This window comes from Phocoena sinus, chromosome 19, assembly GCF_008692025.1.
Source record: "Phocoena sinus isolate mPhoSin1 chromosome 19, mPhoSin1.pri, whole genome shotgun sequence".
In the NCBI taxonomy this organism is placed as follows: Eukaryota; Metazoa; Chordata; class Mammalia; order Artiodactyla; family Phocoenidae; genus Phocoena; species Phocoena sinus.
In genome coordinates, this window is record NC_045781.1 from 56,447,909 (window position 1) to 56,462,314 (window position 14,406).

Consider the following 14,406-nt stretch of genomic DNA (forward strand, 5'->3'; position numbering starts at 1 on the left):
TATGACCCAGATAGCTCTCCAGATGTTGACTAGTCTCACGTGATTTCTGAAGTTCAGTTCTTTAAACAGTCTTGGAGGTTGCATACTCTCCAGCAGTTTTTAAACAGTGTTTAGCACCCTCTTGGGCTCCAGAGCCCGGAAGGGCTTCCCCGGGATCCCGGGGGTCCCAGGGGCTAGTTCCAGGGTGGAAAGGTGAAGGGAGGAGAGGCCGAAGTGGGCAGAACTTCGGGCCTCTCTCCTGCGCCAACCGAACAACCATACGTCTGCCTGCTTCACACGCAGGGCGTCTAGTGTAAGTTTTGTTTAAAGAAATGAATCTCGGATTAAAAATAGTTTTGAAACCATGAATCCAATTCAGAGGCTCTTAATCCTGGCTGCACACTGGGAATCACTTAAGGAATTTTAAAAAGTTCCTTGAAAAGAACAAAAGTTCCTTGACCCAGGCCCTACATCCAGAAATTGATGTAATGGGTCTGTGGTGAGGTATGGGCGTCAGCATTAAAAAAAAATATTACTCAGCCATAAAAAAGAAGGAAATAATGCCATTTGCAGCAACATGGATGGACCGAGAGATGATCACGCAAAGTGAAGTAAGTCAGACAGAGAAAGACAGATATCACATGATATCGCTTATATGTGGAAGCTAAAAAACGGTACAGATGAACTTATCTACAAAACAGAAATAGACTCTCGGATGCAGAAAAGAAACTTATGGTTACAAGGGGGGTAAGGGGGGGAGGGATAAATTGGGAGATTGGAATCGACATATACACACTACTACATATAAAATAGATAACTAATAAGGACCTACTGTACAGCACAGGGAACCCTACTCAGTGCTCTGTAATGGCCTATATGGGAAAAGAATCTAAAAGAGAGTGGATATATGTATAACTGAATCACTTTGCTGTACACCTGAAACTAACACAACACTGTAAATCAACTGTAGTCTGATTTCAAAAAAAGAAAAATCCTCCTCAATGACTCTAACGTACCACCAGGGTTGAGAGCCACTCATCTGGGCCAGCATTCTTTCTGCTCACGCAAAACAGGGGCCCGGGGAGGGGGGGGGGGGGTCACGTGACTTGTGCAGAGCCCACTGGTAGCTCATCTCCAGGCTAGATTAGAACCCTGGTCATCCAGCTATTAGTCACTGCTCCTAGGAATCTACCGCACACGCACAGAGGAAGAGAGAATCCAGTTATCCTATGCGGATGTGAGTTTCTGTGGTTTCATTTTCACATTTGAACAAATATTTTTAGTCCAACGTTTGAGTTTCAGGGAGAGAAAACCCTCAAGTGGGAGAGGACATTGCTATTTATACTTCCGCTGGGAAACAGAGGCGTGGGGGTGTGGGGCACCGACGAGTGCCCCCCAGGACCACACAGATGCCTGAAGCTGAGAAGAGGCCCCCGAGGGCTGGCTCCCAGGCTCACGGTTTAGTTTAACCACTTTACACACTCAATTTCGCATTCCCTTGGGAACCCCTCCCAATGTTAACCGGTTGGTGGAGACAAATTGTCATACTGGTGAAGTGTTTTGAGTTTTCAAGGTCAAGCTCTTTTTTTTTTTTTTTTTTTTTTCAAGAATAAAAGAGAGAAAAAGAAGAGAAGTAAGCATGTGAAAGCTGTAGCCAAACTGGCCTTTCAGGGTACAAAGTCTACATAATTAACAGCTTAAAGAGGCATGTCAATAGCGGTGGTGGGGTGAGGGGTATAAAAGACTGAAGGCAAAACAGAGAGGGCTTTGGGACAATCGCATCTCTTGTCACAGTGGGAAGTGACCAGTCCAGGTGACGCCAGGGAGGGGCTGTGAAGGAGCAGCAGGGCACAGAGGAGGCAAAGACCACGTAGAGACTTGTAGAGTTAAAAATGCTTGCATGTCCTACAGGGAAATAGGGGTTTGGGGACTTCTTCTGACGCACAGAATGTGGTGCAGGTGCCAACGTGGAATTTCTGAGGCTGGGTTTTCAGACACCGGAAGCCTCTGCCTTCACACTGAGTGCTTCCTCCTAGAAACGACTCCGTGCAGTGAGAGGCCAGGCCATTTTCCAGGAGGAAAACGAAGCTGCTATTTCCCCACATTACTAAGAAGCTCAGCAAGAGAAAGGAATCTCCTCCATGTATTAGTCAAGACAGGCCAGCTGTGCTGTGTGACAAGTAGCCCCTGAATCTCAGTGGCTCTGCTCAACCAAGACTTTCTCACTCACACGGAGTCTGGGACGGGTCCTGTTCTTCAAGTGGGGAGTCTCCACACGTTTTGGCTCTGCCACCTCATTAGGAAGCCTCCGTGGTCACTGAGGGGGGGGGAAGGGACACCCGGAGGGTCATGGGCCTGAGCCTCACGCCGCAAGTGATGGGCCCCTTCCACCCACCACCAGCACCATCACATGAATCTGCCTACATGTAAGGGGGCTGTGACATGAGGGGGCAGACAGAATGTCTGGTGAGCACTCCTGCCTCTTAAGTCTTTCTGCCAAAGGCTTTTCTGAACCCTAAGGCATCTGCCAGTATTTGTTTGCCAGCAGAGGACAAAATGAGCTGTAATGGAAAACCTCAGAGAAGACTGAGTCTGCCTGACGGGTGGCTGTGTGTGTGTGTGTGTGTGTGTGTGTGTGTGTGTGTGTGTGTTCTTAATTTTCTGTTGCTAACAGCTAGAAGAGTATTAGCTCTTGCAAAATTATCTGTGTTTTGTATGGTATTTGAGAATCAGTACCAAGATGTTGGACAGACACGCATGAAAGCTCATAGGAGAGATCTCCCTGGGAAGGGAAGAGACAGATTAAGTGGAAGTCGATTTAAAATGGGCACATCCGTCGGGACTTCCCTGGCGGTCCAGTGGTTAAGACTTCGCCTTCCGATGCGGGGGGCGCGGGTTTGATCCCTGGTCCGGGAGCTAAGATCCCACATGCCTCACAGCCAGAAAGCCAAAACATAAAACAGAAGCGATACTGTAACAAATTCAATAAAGACTTTAAAAATGGTCCACATCAAAGAAATATAAAATAAACTAATAAAATAAACCAAAATGGACATACCCAACAAATTATTTTCTAGGTGGCCTCTCTAAATCACTGACTTATTTTTCTACGACAGGAAGTAGAGATTTCTCCCAGGGTCCCCACCGCACTGTGGGAGTGGCTCCCTCACGGTCTCATTCAAGAAACCCTAGGCCCAGACCAGGGCTCACAAATTGGTCTCGTTTCAATTTACTACTTAGACCAGTTGGTGGCTCCTGGTGTGATGTGCTGAGACCACATCTAGACCTGGCGGGAAACAGTGTGGTGATTGATTAGTAATGTCTGCCATAGAGAGAGTAAGGGGAGAGTGGTCACCCCCTTCAAAATCTGTTCTAAGATGCTCATTTCCCCACTTCTTAATTAACATCTCTAAAATCAGGGTACATTGTATAATTGAAGGCATCTTACAAATTATTTTGCAATGGGTTTCTGTGGTTCACAAGATAATGGGACTTCCCTGGCGGTCCAGTGGTTAAGACTCCGCTGCTTCCACTGCAGGGGGCACGGGTTCAATCCCTGGTTGAGGAACTAAGATTCTGTATGCCGTGTAGTGCAGCCAAAAAAAAAAAAAAAAAAAAACACGTGCACTGCACAATTAAAATAGATAACATTTAGTATTTGCCAGTTTTGGTTTGTTTGTTTAGAGCGTTGTTGTAAGGATTTAATGGGCTTAGATCCAGAATCCCTAGACCTGAGAGGTCTCAGTGGGGTTAGTTTCCGTTCTCTTTTCCTCTCTCTCCCTTTCATTTACATGTCTGAGGTTTTCTTCTGCACAACCCCACAGCCCTCGTTCTTTCCATGGTAGTCCCCACAGCACCCTCCACTTCACCCCTCTGTTCCAGCTCTGCCATCACTGGAAGATTCCTTCCATGTTTTTTAAGTTCAAATTCTCTGGACTCTGAGTGAATCGAATAACCTGTGTGCGCATTTCTGAGGTTAGAGATTGCTGGCCATCTTGTGCGTTATTTTTCCTGTGGGTTGTGCCTAGTCCTGATCCAGTCGGCTGTGACCAGGGTAAGGAGGTGGGTGGGTTGGGGGGTGGGATTCCAAGGTACAACACGTCCTCCTAGGAGGCAGGGGCACGCCAGAGTTAACATATACGTACACTTCCAAACCTGTGTCTCTATCGATACCTACACCTATACCCACAGCTGCATCCACGCACAGCTTCCCTCTTCCCGCCCTTCCTTGGGCCTCCAGGGGAGGGGGCGGCGTCATACCATGTAAAGTCCCACCTTGCTGGTTTGCTTTCTTATTCCCACTTGTCCTCCACCGCCCCACCCCCATCTCGGGACAATCACTTTAATATATCCGCTGTGAACATTACCGTTTGTAGCAAGAGCTATAGCGCCCGACTTCCCGGTCTCGAATCCCAGATCTGATATTGATTAGCTGTGTGACTTGGAGCCTCAGTTGACATAATAATGGTATTTTAAAGTGTAATTTTATTAAAATACATAGTAATATTTTAATATCTATTTACCCAATGGACGCACGCACTTAAAATGCGTTGCTTGGACACGAGGATACTTAGAATGGCACCCCGCACACCGTGAGCAGAACAGAAGAGCTCATCAGCCGGTGCATTCTTGCAAGAGGTGTACCGTGTGCTTGGTCCGCGACGCTTAGCTGCTGTTAAGTCGTATCCAGCTACATATCTCATTCTGTTACTTGCTTCACCTAGCACGTTTCATTCACGTATATGAACTGTTACGAATTTTTCTTGGTTTTAACTGTTTTCCACAAAGATGTTTCTTAAGGGTTGCATCTCTTTCTTGTCTTTGTCATTTAATGATTTAACAATTCCATATTGTTGAACATCTAGTGCGTTGGTATAAAAAAAATGCTCCATGTTTTGGGTCCGTATACATACACTTGAATGCAATCTCTGAGTTTTCCTTATATGATATCATTGGAGGTGGACTTGCTGGGCCAATGGACACACACATTGCGAGGGGCTGGTTACACACGGCCACCTTGCCCTCTAGGCTGGGGGCTGATTTACACTCCTTGCAGCCAAAGAGAAGGTGCTTGTTTCCTCTTTCCTTTGCTCCAGGCCCAACACTGCATTTTCACTGTAAAATATAAAACCTTTGGCCCTGAGATCTTGACTCTCCACTGCAGTCCCACTGAAGGCAGAGAGAATCTGGTCAGAAATGCAAAGGCAGAGAAGAGGAAAATGCCCGGAGAAAGAGAGGGCTTCTCTTAGGGCAGGAGAAGGACGAAGAAGGGACTGAGGTGTTAGGTCCCTGATGTCAGAAGGGACGTCCTGAGTGCAGAGCCAGGGCTGGTGATGGAAGGAGCTGGCAGGGCGGGCAGGGGGAGGGGCGGGCTCCACCGCTGTTCCTGGAACCGGGCTGCCTCCTGGTCACATATTACGTTCATTTTGATTGTAAGTACGGGTTTGCCTTCCCTAATGGCAGGGTTGGGTAATGATGTGGTCACGAGAGGCATGTGTTACCCAGGAGAATCTGAGCTGCACATTCCCAATGCAGATGGAATGCTTGGCTGTTTGATTTTCGCCTCCCATCATTTGATTGTATTTGTTGAGCTGGAAATGTGGGGAGGGCAACTCTCTCTCTGATTTTCTTTTTCTTTGTAATTTAGGAATGTGGCTAGAGAACAGACAGTGGCTAAAGATCCCTTGACAGTGGATGAGCTGGAATTTGCTGTGGGATTTTGCAGGGGAGAGGCAGAGCGCACCGGGTAGCTTGCCTGAGACAAACGGGAGTTCAGACATACGTGTAATGGGGGTGAAGGACTTGAATCTTCCCCCCGGACAGTCTTTGAAGGGGTTGGGTGTGTGAAAGGTGGTCTGTGGCTTGGACTGTGTAGCAGTTTGGAATGCTGTCCGCTGCGAGTAACGCATTCGAGACTAACAGAAAGTAAACCTGGGAGGTGACTTTTCTCACCGGTCAAGAGGGACAGAGGTAGCAGGTAGCTAAGCTCCATCAATGCTCTGAGGTGTCGTCTTGGAAATTATCTCCAGCCTAAGGCGTTGCAGCAGCTCTAAGCCTCCCATTTACACGCTCCCTCCTTCTCTATCCCTTTCTACAAAACATCCTCTTCTCACTTATTAAAAACACCATCATCTTTGTTTCAGAGAAATATGTGACCATCTTAGAGAACTGGCTTCCGACGGCAGGTTACTGAATCAGCCCAGAGGGAGCCCCACTGCCATTCTCACTGCTCGTCTCTGCCTCACCCGCAGGGTGTCGGGACAGGTGAGGGGAGGCACCCAGGTGCTTGGCTCTGATTCCACATTCTGATTCCCTATCCAGCCCCTGCCACAGGTTTCCACTGGGCACGTGGTCTGGAGGGAGCACACACGCAGCCTCAGAGGTTCGGAGCTGGGTTCAAATATCAGGCCCACCACTTAGAGCCGTGTGGCCCTGGGCAGGCCTGGGCACACCTCTGACCCTCGCTCTCCCCATGTATCAAACGGGGGTGAGAATGCACGACCAAGAACTATTGTGAGGATTAGAAGGAAAGGATGAAATGGCCCCAGCACTGCTCCGGGCACAGCGGGGCTCAATAAACAGTCACCTCGTACCATGATTCCTGCCAGAGGAGGGGAAGTGGATGAAAAGAAAAAGTACAAGTGATGGGACTTGCCTTAGCCTTTGCTTCCAGTGACGGTTATGAAGCTGTGGGTGACGAGGGCAGCTTTCCGTGTGCCACAAGGTAACCAGGATGGAGTCCTTGCAGCACCCGTTATGCAGATGTAAAAGCCCGTTATGGGCACTGCAGGAAACTGCACTGGTTCAGATCTTTAATCTGAAAAGAGGATTCTTCTTATTCCATGTGTGTGATGATGAACAGATGTGCTGGAATGAAGGCGAACATGGGTGCATCTCCACTAACGCTCACTGCCAAGCCACCAAAACGTCTGCCTTCCCATCACAGGACAAGGGAACTAGGGACCTGGCATCTGGAAGAAACAACCAGACACTGCAGCCTTCCTGCATCTGGAAACCACTGCACCAGCGTCTTGGGGTGGTCAAAGTCACCAGCTCCAGCTGTCCTCCGTGGGATGCTTACATGGAATGAGCTTCTGGGACAACTTCAGGGTCACCAGCAGTAGTAAAGTAAATGGATAGATGGGGGGAGGGCCAATTTTAAAAGGAAAGCCACATGTGAGGATCTGGATTCAATGTGACGAAGAGCTGGCAGAGGAGGGACTCTTAGATTCCATTTAGTTCAGACTCCTTATATGACAGATGAGAAAACTACAGCTTAGAAAGGGAAAGTGACTTGCTTACGACTGTACAGCAAGTTGGTGGGGGTGCCATTCAATCCATCCATCTACCCACCCACCCACCCACCCATCCATACATCCACTCACCCACCCATCCATCCACCCACCCACCCATCCACCCACCCACCCACCCATCCACCCACCCATCCAGCCAGCCATCAATCAATCAGAGATATGTGCCGAATGCTTCTGATGTACCAGGCACGGTGCCAGGTGCTGAGCACAAGGCCCCACAGGAAGATCTGACCCTCATCCTTAGGGAGCTTACAGTCCAGTGGGGGAAACAGATTACAGCAAATCACATAATTAATTTCAACTGGAATCCTTGCTATGAAGAAAAAGTCAGTGTGCTAAGAGAGAGTCTGGGAGGATCTGGAAGGACCCCCTGAGGAAGTAATCTTTAAACTGAGCCCTGAAGGATGAGTAGGACCAGCCAGACAAGCAAAAGGGTTGAGACTGAGGGTAGTATTTCAGGCGGAAGGAAGGCTCTAACAAGGGACGGAGCGTGGAACACTGAGAAGGTGAAGGAAGCCTAGAGGTGCTGTGGAGGCCAGCAGTGTGAGAACACAGACTTGGAGCTTCCAGGCCTGGCGCTCTCTCCGCTCTGCCTGTAGGTCCCATCCCAGGGCTCTGCACCTTATGGAATCAACGTGTCCTCCAAGTTCCATGTTTGGAGAGAACTGGATGCTGAACATACTTAGTGGATTTGCTCTAGAAAAGGCTTACTCTGGACTGGACTGGGCTTTAGGGCTTGAGGGAGGAGCCCATATGGTTTATAAATAATAAAATACCTACTAATGTGGCACACACCATAAGGAAATAATTAATCTCCAAAAAGAGGAAGTCTATGGAGATAAGTCTATGGCACCCCAGGATGGAACGAGCTTCCCAGCGACGCTCAGCATCTCTGCAGTTCTCATGGCCTTCCCAGCATAGTCACAAGGTGGCAGGGGTTTCCTTAAACATCACATCCTCAGATGACTTTCTTCAAAGGCAGGGAGACAGACAAGTGACCTCTCTCCTTTTACTGGGGAGAAAAACCTCTTTTCCAGGAGCCTTACAGGGTACCTTCTCTCGTGGCAAATTGACCCAAACTGGGTCATATGCTCACTGCTGACTGTAAGAGGATGGAAAGGTGATTATCTGGGGAGAAGAGGAAGAGGGATTAGCACGTAGCTGTCTGGCACATGCCTCTAGCTATCGAGGTAATAAACCCACTGAAAGGAATGAGTCCTCTTTCCATTCCCAGTTCATAGTCCTGGTGGCTATTATCGATTTCTGACTAGTTCAGACTAGTTCACGTCTGCTAGTGTTTCGATGAGCGATGTGGTACAGAAGAAGCATTTGACAGAATTCGACACTCAGACGATGAGAAGTAGAAAGGAGCCTCCTCAATACGGCGAAGAGCAACTAGATAGTCACGCTGGGAAAACACGAACTCCAACCCCTACCTCACGCCGTATACAAAAGTTAATTTTAAATCTACCAAAGGTCTAAATGCAGGAGCTAAAACTATAAAACCTTCTAAAAGAAAACATAATATATCTTCACAAACTTGGGGCAGGCCAGGACTTCTTAGACATGATAGAAAATGCACTAATAAAAAATGGATACCATATGTATATGTATAACTGATTCACTTTGTTATAAAGCAGAAACTAACACACCATTGTAAAGCAACTATACTCCAATAACGATGTAAAAAAAATAACTAAAAATAAAGGCAACAAAACAAAAATAAACAGGTAGGCTACTACAAGCCGAAAAGCTTTTGCATAGGAAAAGAAACAATAAAAAAATGACCTTAATTTGAAAAAAAAAAGGATAAAATTCAAACTTAAAAACATTTGCTCTTTAAAAAGCACTATTAAAAATGAAAGGCAATGCCAATGCAGGGGACACGGGTTCGAGCCCTGGTCGGGGAAGATCCCACATGCCGCGGAACAACTAAGCCCACGCGCCACAACTACTGAGCCTGTGCTCTAGAGCCCATGAGCCACAACTACTGAGCCCATGCACCTAGAGCCCGTGCTCCCTCAACAAGAGAAGCCACCACGATGAGAAGCCCACGTACCACAATGAAGAGTAGTCCCCGCTCAGCTAAGGAAAGCCCGCACGCAGCAACGAAGACCCAATGCAGCCAAAAATAAATAAATAAGGTAAATAATAACTGTTATTATTAAAAAGAAAGGCGAAGCATCACACTGCAAGACGTACAGAACACAGAGACTTACCTGTTCTCTCTAGGAATGAAGAATATAGAAAGTTAGGCCCTTGGGTGTGGAATGTGAATCCACAGTCATCATTACCCATCAGTCGTTATCATCAGTAAAGGAAGGGCTGCCATCAGTTGAGCATCTCCTTTGTGGCACCATCTACTTTAGACACACTGTCTAATCTAAATCTCTCACCAGTACTGTGAGAAAGAGCACGGTTTCCCAATCACAGATGAACAAACCAGGTCTGAGAAATCACACACCTGGGGTGGTAGATGGCATCAGTGGTGCCAGTTCTTCACCCCTTCCTATATTTTTGCTTTTGCCTTGTAACCGTGAGGAGCTCTCCCTCTATGGGCAGGGTGACGTGCTCCACCCCTGGACTTTGGCCTCAGCCACATGACTTGCTTTGGCCACAACAAGGGAAGGGCCTTTAATAAGGGCTCCAGCACTGGGACGTGCTCTGTTGCATCTTTGCCATGGCCACGAGGGCATGCCTGAGCCGGCCTGCTAGAGATGAGAAACAAGCGCAGCTGAGTAGGCGTCCTCTCCGTCCCAGGTGCAGTGAGCCTAGATCAGCTGCCGATCCCAGACACGTATGCGAACCCAGCCAAGATCAGCAGAGCCGCGTGGCTGACCCCCAGCTCGTTCCAGATACACAAGCAATACACACTTACCGTTCTTATGATGCCGAGGTTCAGCAGAGCCGCGTGGCTGACCCCCAGCTCGTTCCAGATACACAAGCAATACACACTTACCGTTCTTATGATGCCGAGGTTCTGCGGTCGTTTGGTACGCAGCACTCTTGTGTCAAGAGCTAACCGATACACCCAGTAAGCACTGAAGTGAGAATCTGTGCTCAAGTCTGTTGACTCCACCATCCGTGTCCCTCCTACCCCGACACTCTCTTTTTACTACGGTTCTCATAATTATTCGCATTCAGGACAAAGTCTAGGATTTAACATTTTGGAGAAAATAGGAGTGGATGTTGGGCAAGTGGGCTTTATCTTCTGTGGTTGTCAGAGGGAATGGGAGGGATACAATTTGGAAAGCTCGTGGGAGTCAGAACACAATCCATGCCACGGGGCTGGAGTCTGGCCAGTTACTATTCCCAGTTTGCTCCCCATCCTTCCTGGTCAACCACAGCCACATGCCTAGAAAAGCTGTCTTGTATTTGCCTCTAGCACCTTAGGAAAGAATGCTAATAGGAACGCTAACTCTGATCCTAACAGCTAAAATGCACTGAGCACCTACTCTTACTAAGCCCCACGTGGATCACCCCATTTAACCTTCCCAACAAACCGAGAACCTTAATATTTGCACTTTACACGTGAGAAAACTGAGGACACTCAAAATGTCCTCACTATCGGTTTCTGGAAGAATTGCAAACCAAAGAGTGATATTTCACGGCTTAAAATCTGTGAAAGTTATTGGTAGAACTGCCGATACCAGAGATATCAATTACATTTTAATAACTCATTCAACAAACCAGTTCGACGTAACCGTTATTCACGAGGCCTAGCGATGGAGTACGCAAGCTTCAAAATGCAGGAAACAAAAACTGAAGAGTGCGAACAGGAGAGAGTCCAATCCATAAACACAGCGGGGCTTCCAATACTCCTCTTTGATAAAACAAGCAAACAAAACCAATCACAACAGGCATAGAAGACTTAAACGCTATAAACCAGCTTGACCTAGAGGACGTCGATGGGACATGCGACCCAACAACAGCAGAGCCCGCATCTTCTCCTGGGCACATGAATTATCAACCAGGGTAGACCTACCATCTTCTAGACCACTGTGGCTCATGGCCTGTGTTCGTACAGCCCATGACCTAAGCATGGTTTTTATATTTTTGAAGGGCTGCCAAAAATAAAACCAAACAAAACAATAAAGAGTATGCAACAGAGACATTACTTGGCTTGCAAACTCTAAGATGTTTGCAGTCTGGCCCTTTACAGAAAAACCTTCCCTTTGCATCTTTGCCATGGTCAAAGCATAAAGGTCATAAAGCAAGTTTCAGGAAATTTGAAAAGGTCATAAAGCAAGTTTCAGGAAATTTGAAAAGGTTGAAAATCTACAAAATATATTCTTTGACCACAGTGAAGCCAAACTAGCAATTATTAACATGAAAGTATATTTTTAAACAGCCTAAATATCCGGAAATAAAACAAATAGACCAACGGCACAGAACAGGGTGTCCAGCACCAGATAGACGTACATATGGGCATCTCTCACACACCGGTGAAGATATTTCAATACATCGTGAAAAGGACCAACCACTCAATAAACAGCGTCGAGACGACTGGCAAAAATGCAAAAGCAAAAAACTTAACACCATAAAACTATTAGGAAGAAATTCAGACGATTTTGAAAATAGAGAACATTTTCTTAAAAATATAAATGCAAGGGCTTCCCTGGTGGCTCAGTGGTTAGGAGTCTGCCTGCCAATGCAGGGGACACGGGTTTGAGCCCTGGTCCGGGAAGATCCCACATGCCGCGGAGCAACTAAGCCCGTGCGCCACAACTACTGAGCCTGTGTTCTACAGCCGCAAGCCACAACTACAGAACCCTCGAGCCACAACTCCTGAAGCCCGCGTGCCTAGAGCCCGTGTTCTGCAACAAGAGAAGCCACCGCAATGAGAAGCCCGTGCACCGCAACGAAGAGTAGCCCCTGCTTGCCACAACTAGAGAAAGCCAGTGCACAGCAACGAAGACCCAACACAGCCAAAAATAAACAAACAAGTAAATAAATAAATAAGTTCTTAAAAAAAAATATATATATATAGATGCAAAAGCAAACCGTGTCAAAAATCTGTATAACAATCTACACCGTAAACAAAGTGAAAATCCAAGTGACCAACTGGGAAGAAATACTTGCAAAATATAATGCACAGCAATGACTAATATCAGAAGTATTTAACACACTCTTAAAGATTAGGTTAAAAAAGATAAATACTCACCTACAGGACGTACAAGCAGAAACGTTCAAAGGATAAGGAACGCGGTACCTGAAAGTAGAACACAAACACCACACGTGAAAAGTGTCCAAATGCATCGGCCAACAGGAAAACTCCAATTACTTTAAAGATATTGCTATTCGTCCATACATTAGTCATAATGCAAAGACTGGCCACGGCCAGCGTTGGGAAAAGGAAGGGGAGTAAGCTTAGCCATCGCTGGTCCACAAACTGCTACGTTGTTTACGGAAGCAATTGACAGGAATCTATTCAAACTGGAAACCCACACACCTGACACCCCACACAAGGCACTTGTAGAAATCTGTTTTGGCAAAGAAATACCCACATGTGCACAAAGGGGCAGCTCTGAGGATGTTCAGTGCAAATATTTTTATTATAAGAAGACACAGGAAGTAACTGAAATGACTACTGATATGGACATGGTAGAGCAAACCGTGGCATCTCCATATGGAAAACCGAGCCCTGGCTTAAACAGTTAAGACTGAAGTATAGCAGACATGGAAAGATGTCCACGTGGAATCTAAAAAATAATGCAAGTGAATGTATATGCAAAACAGAACCAGACTCACAGAGAGAACAAACTAGTGGTTACCACTGGGAAGAGGAAAGTGGGGGAGGCGAAAGTTAGGGGGGATTAAGAGGTACAAGCTACTGTGTATAAAACAGGTAAGGAACAAAGATATATTGTATAGCATGGGGAATTATCGCCATTATCTTGTAATAACTTTTAATGGTGTCTGATCTGTAAAAATACTGACTCACTATGCTGTGTACCCGATATTAACGTAATATTGTAAATCAACTATACGTCAATTAAAAAAAAAGATTTCTAAGACACCTTTGTTTGAAAAGGGGGTTCCTGAATATGTTCCGTATTACGCCATCTATGTGTGCGAACTACACAAGGTGGCAGCCCTTCTGTGTACACAAATTTATGTCTTTGCAAACCACAGAAAATGTCTTGAGGATATCCAGCAAAATGGGAAGTAGTTTTCTCTCCAGAAGGAGAACACAGCTGATTTTTGTTGTTTCTTTAGGCTTTTGTCTATTTTCCATGATAGAGATGACTTCTGAAATTTTTACAAAAGGTAAAAGTGTGTGAGGTGGTACTTTTTTTTTTTTTTTTTTTTTTTTTACAGCATATAGATCCACTCTATAAGGGAAGGCAGCTGTCCTGCTGTTCCAGCCTGGCAAGTTCAATATTCTTTGCATTTTCCGACACGATGTACCTTTATAATTTCATTTTATCCTATTAATCCATCCCGAGCTGAGGGAGATAATCGCCCCTGCTGTGAGGCATTTCAGTTTTATTCTCAACTCTAATTCTAGGAGGGAAGAGTCAGCCTCTTTCCACGATATCTGACGCATCCCTCTCCTCCTTAATTCCGAGGGCACCGAGAGGGCCCTTAGCAATGAGGTCACCAGGGAGAGGAGGTCACAAGCTAAGTGGACCAAATGGCCAGGCTCCTTACCTACGTCAGGCCACCCGCTCCCACGCTGCTCCCCCTAATTTTTAGGACTCTGTGCAAATCCCACAAAGCGTGGATGCTTAAATTCCAAGTGTGACAAAGCTTCCAAAACCACCCTGAGTGGGAAACCATCTTTCTGAGCATACTGGGGACCTTTCCGGGGTGGGAGGTGGGGTGATGGAAGGATGGCAGGGGCATCTCCCAGGAGGAGAAGGTGGAGGAGGACGCAGCACGGAGGGTGGGGACTAAGTGGGGGGGGGGGGGGTTAAGGGTTTGAGATGATCCCTTCCTAGTCTGGAGGCCCGGAGGGTGTCTGCGGAAAGCGTCTCCGAAGGGCAGAGTTGTAGGCAAACATCAAGTTCTTCTCACAACCGAGCTGCCTGAAGCCCTCAGCACCCTGGCTCCAGAGTCTCAAAGTAGGTTTGTTAAACCCTCTGCGTCACGGAGCACAGATGAGTGGTAA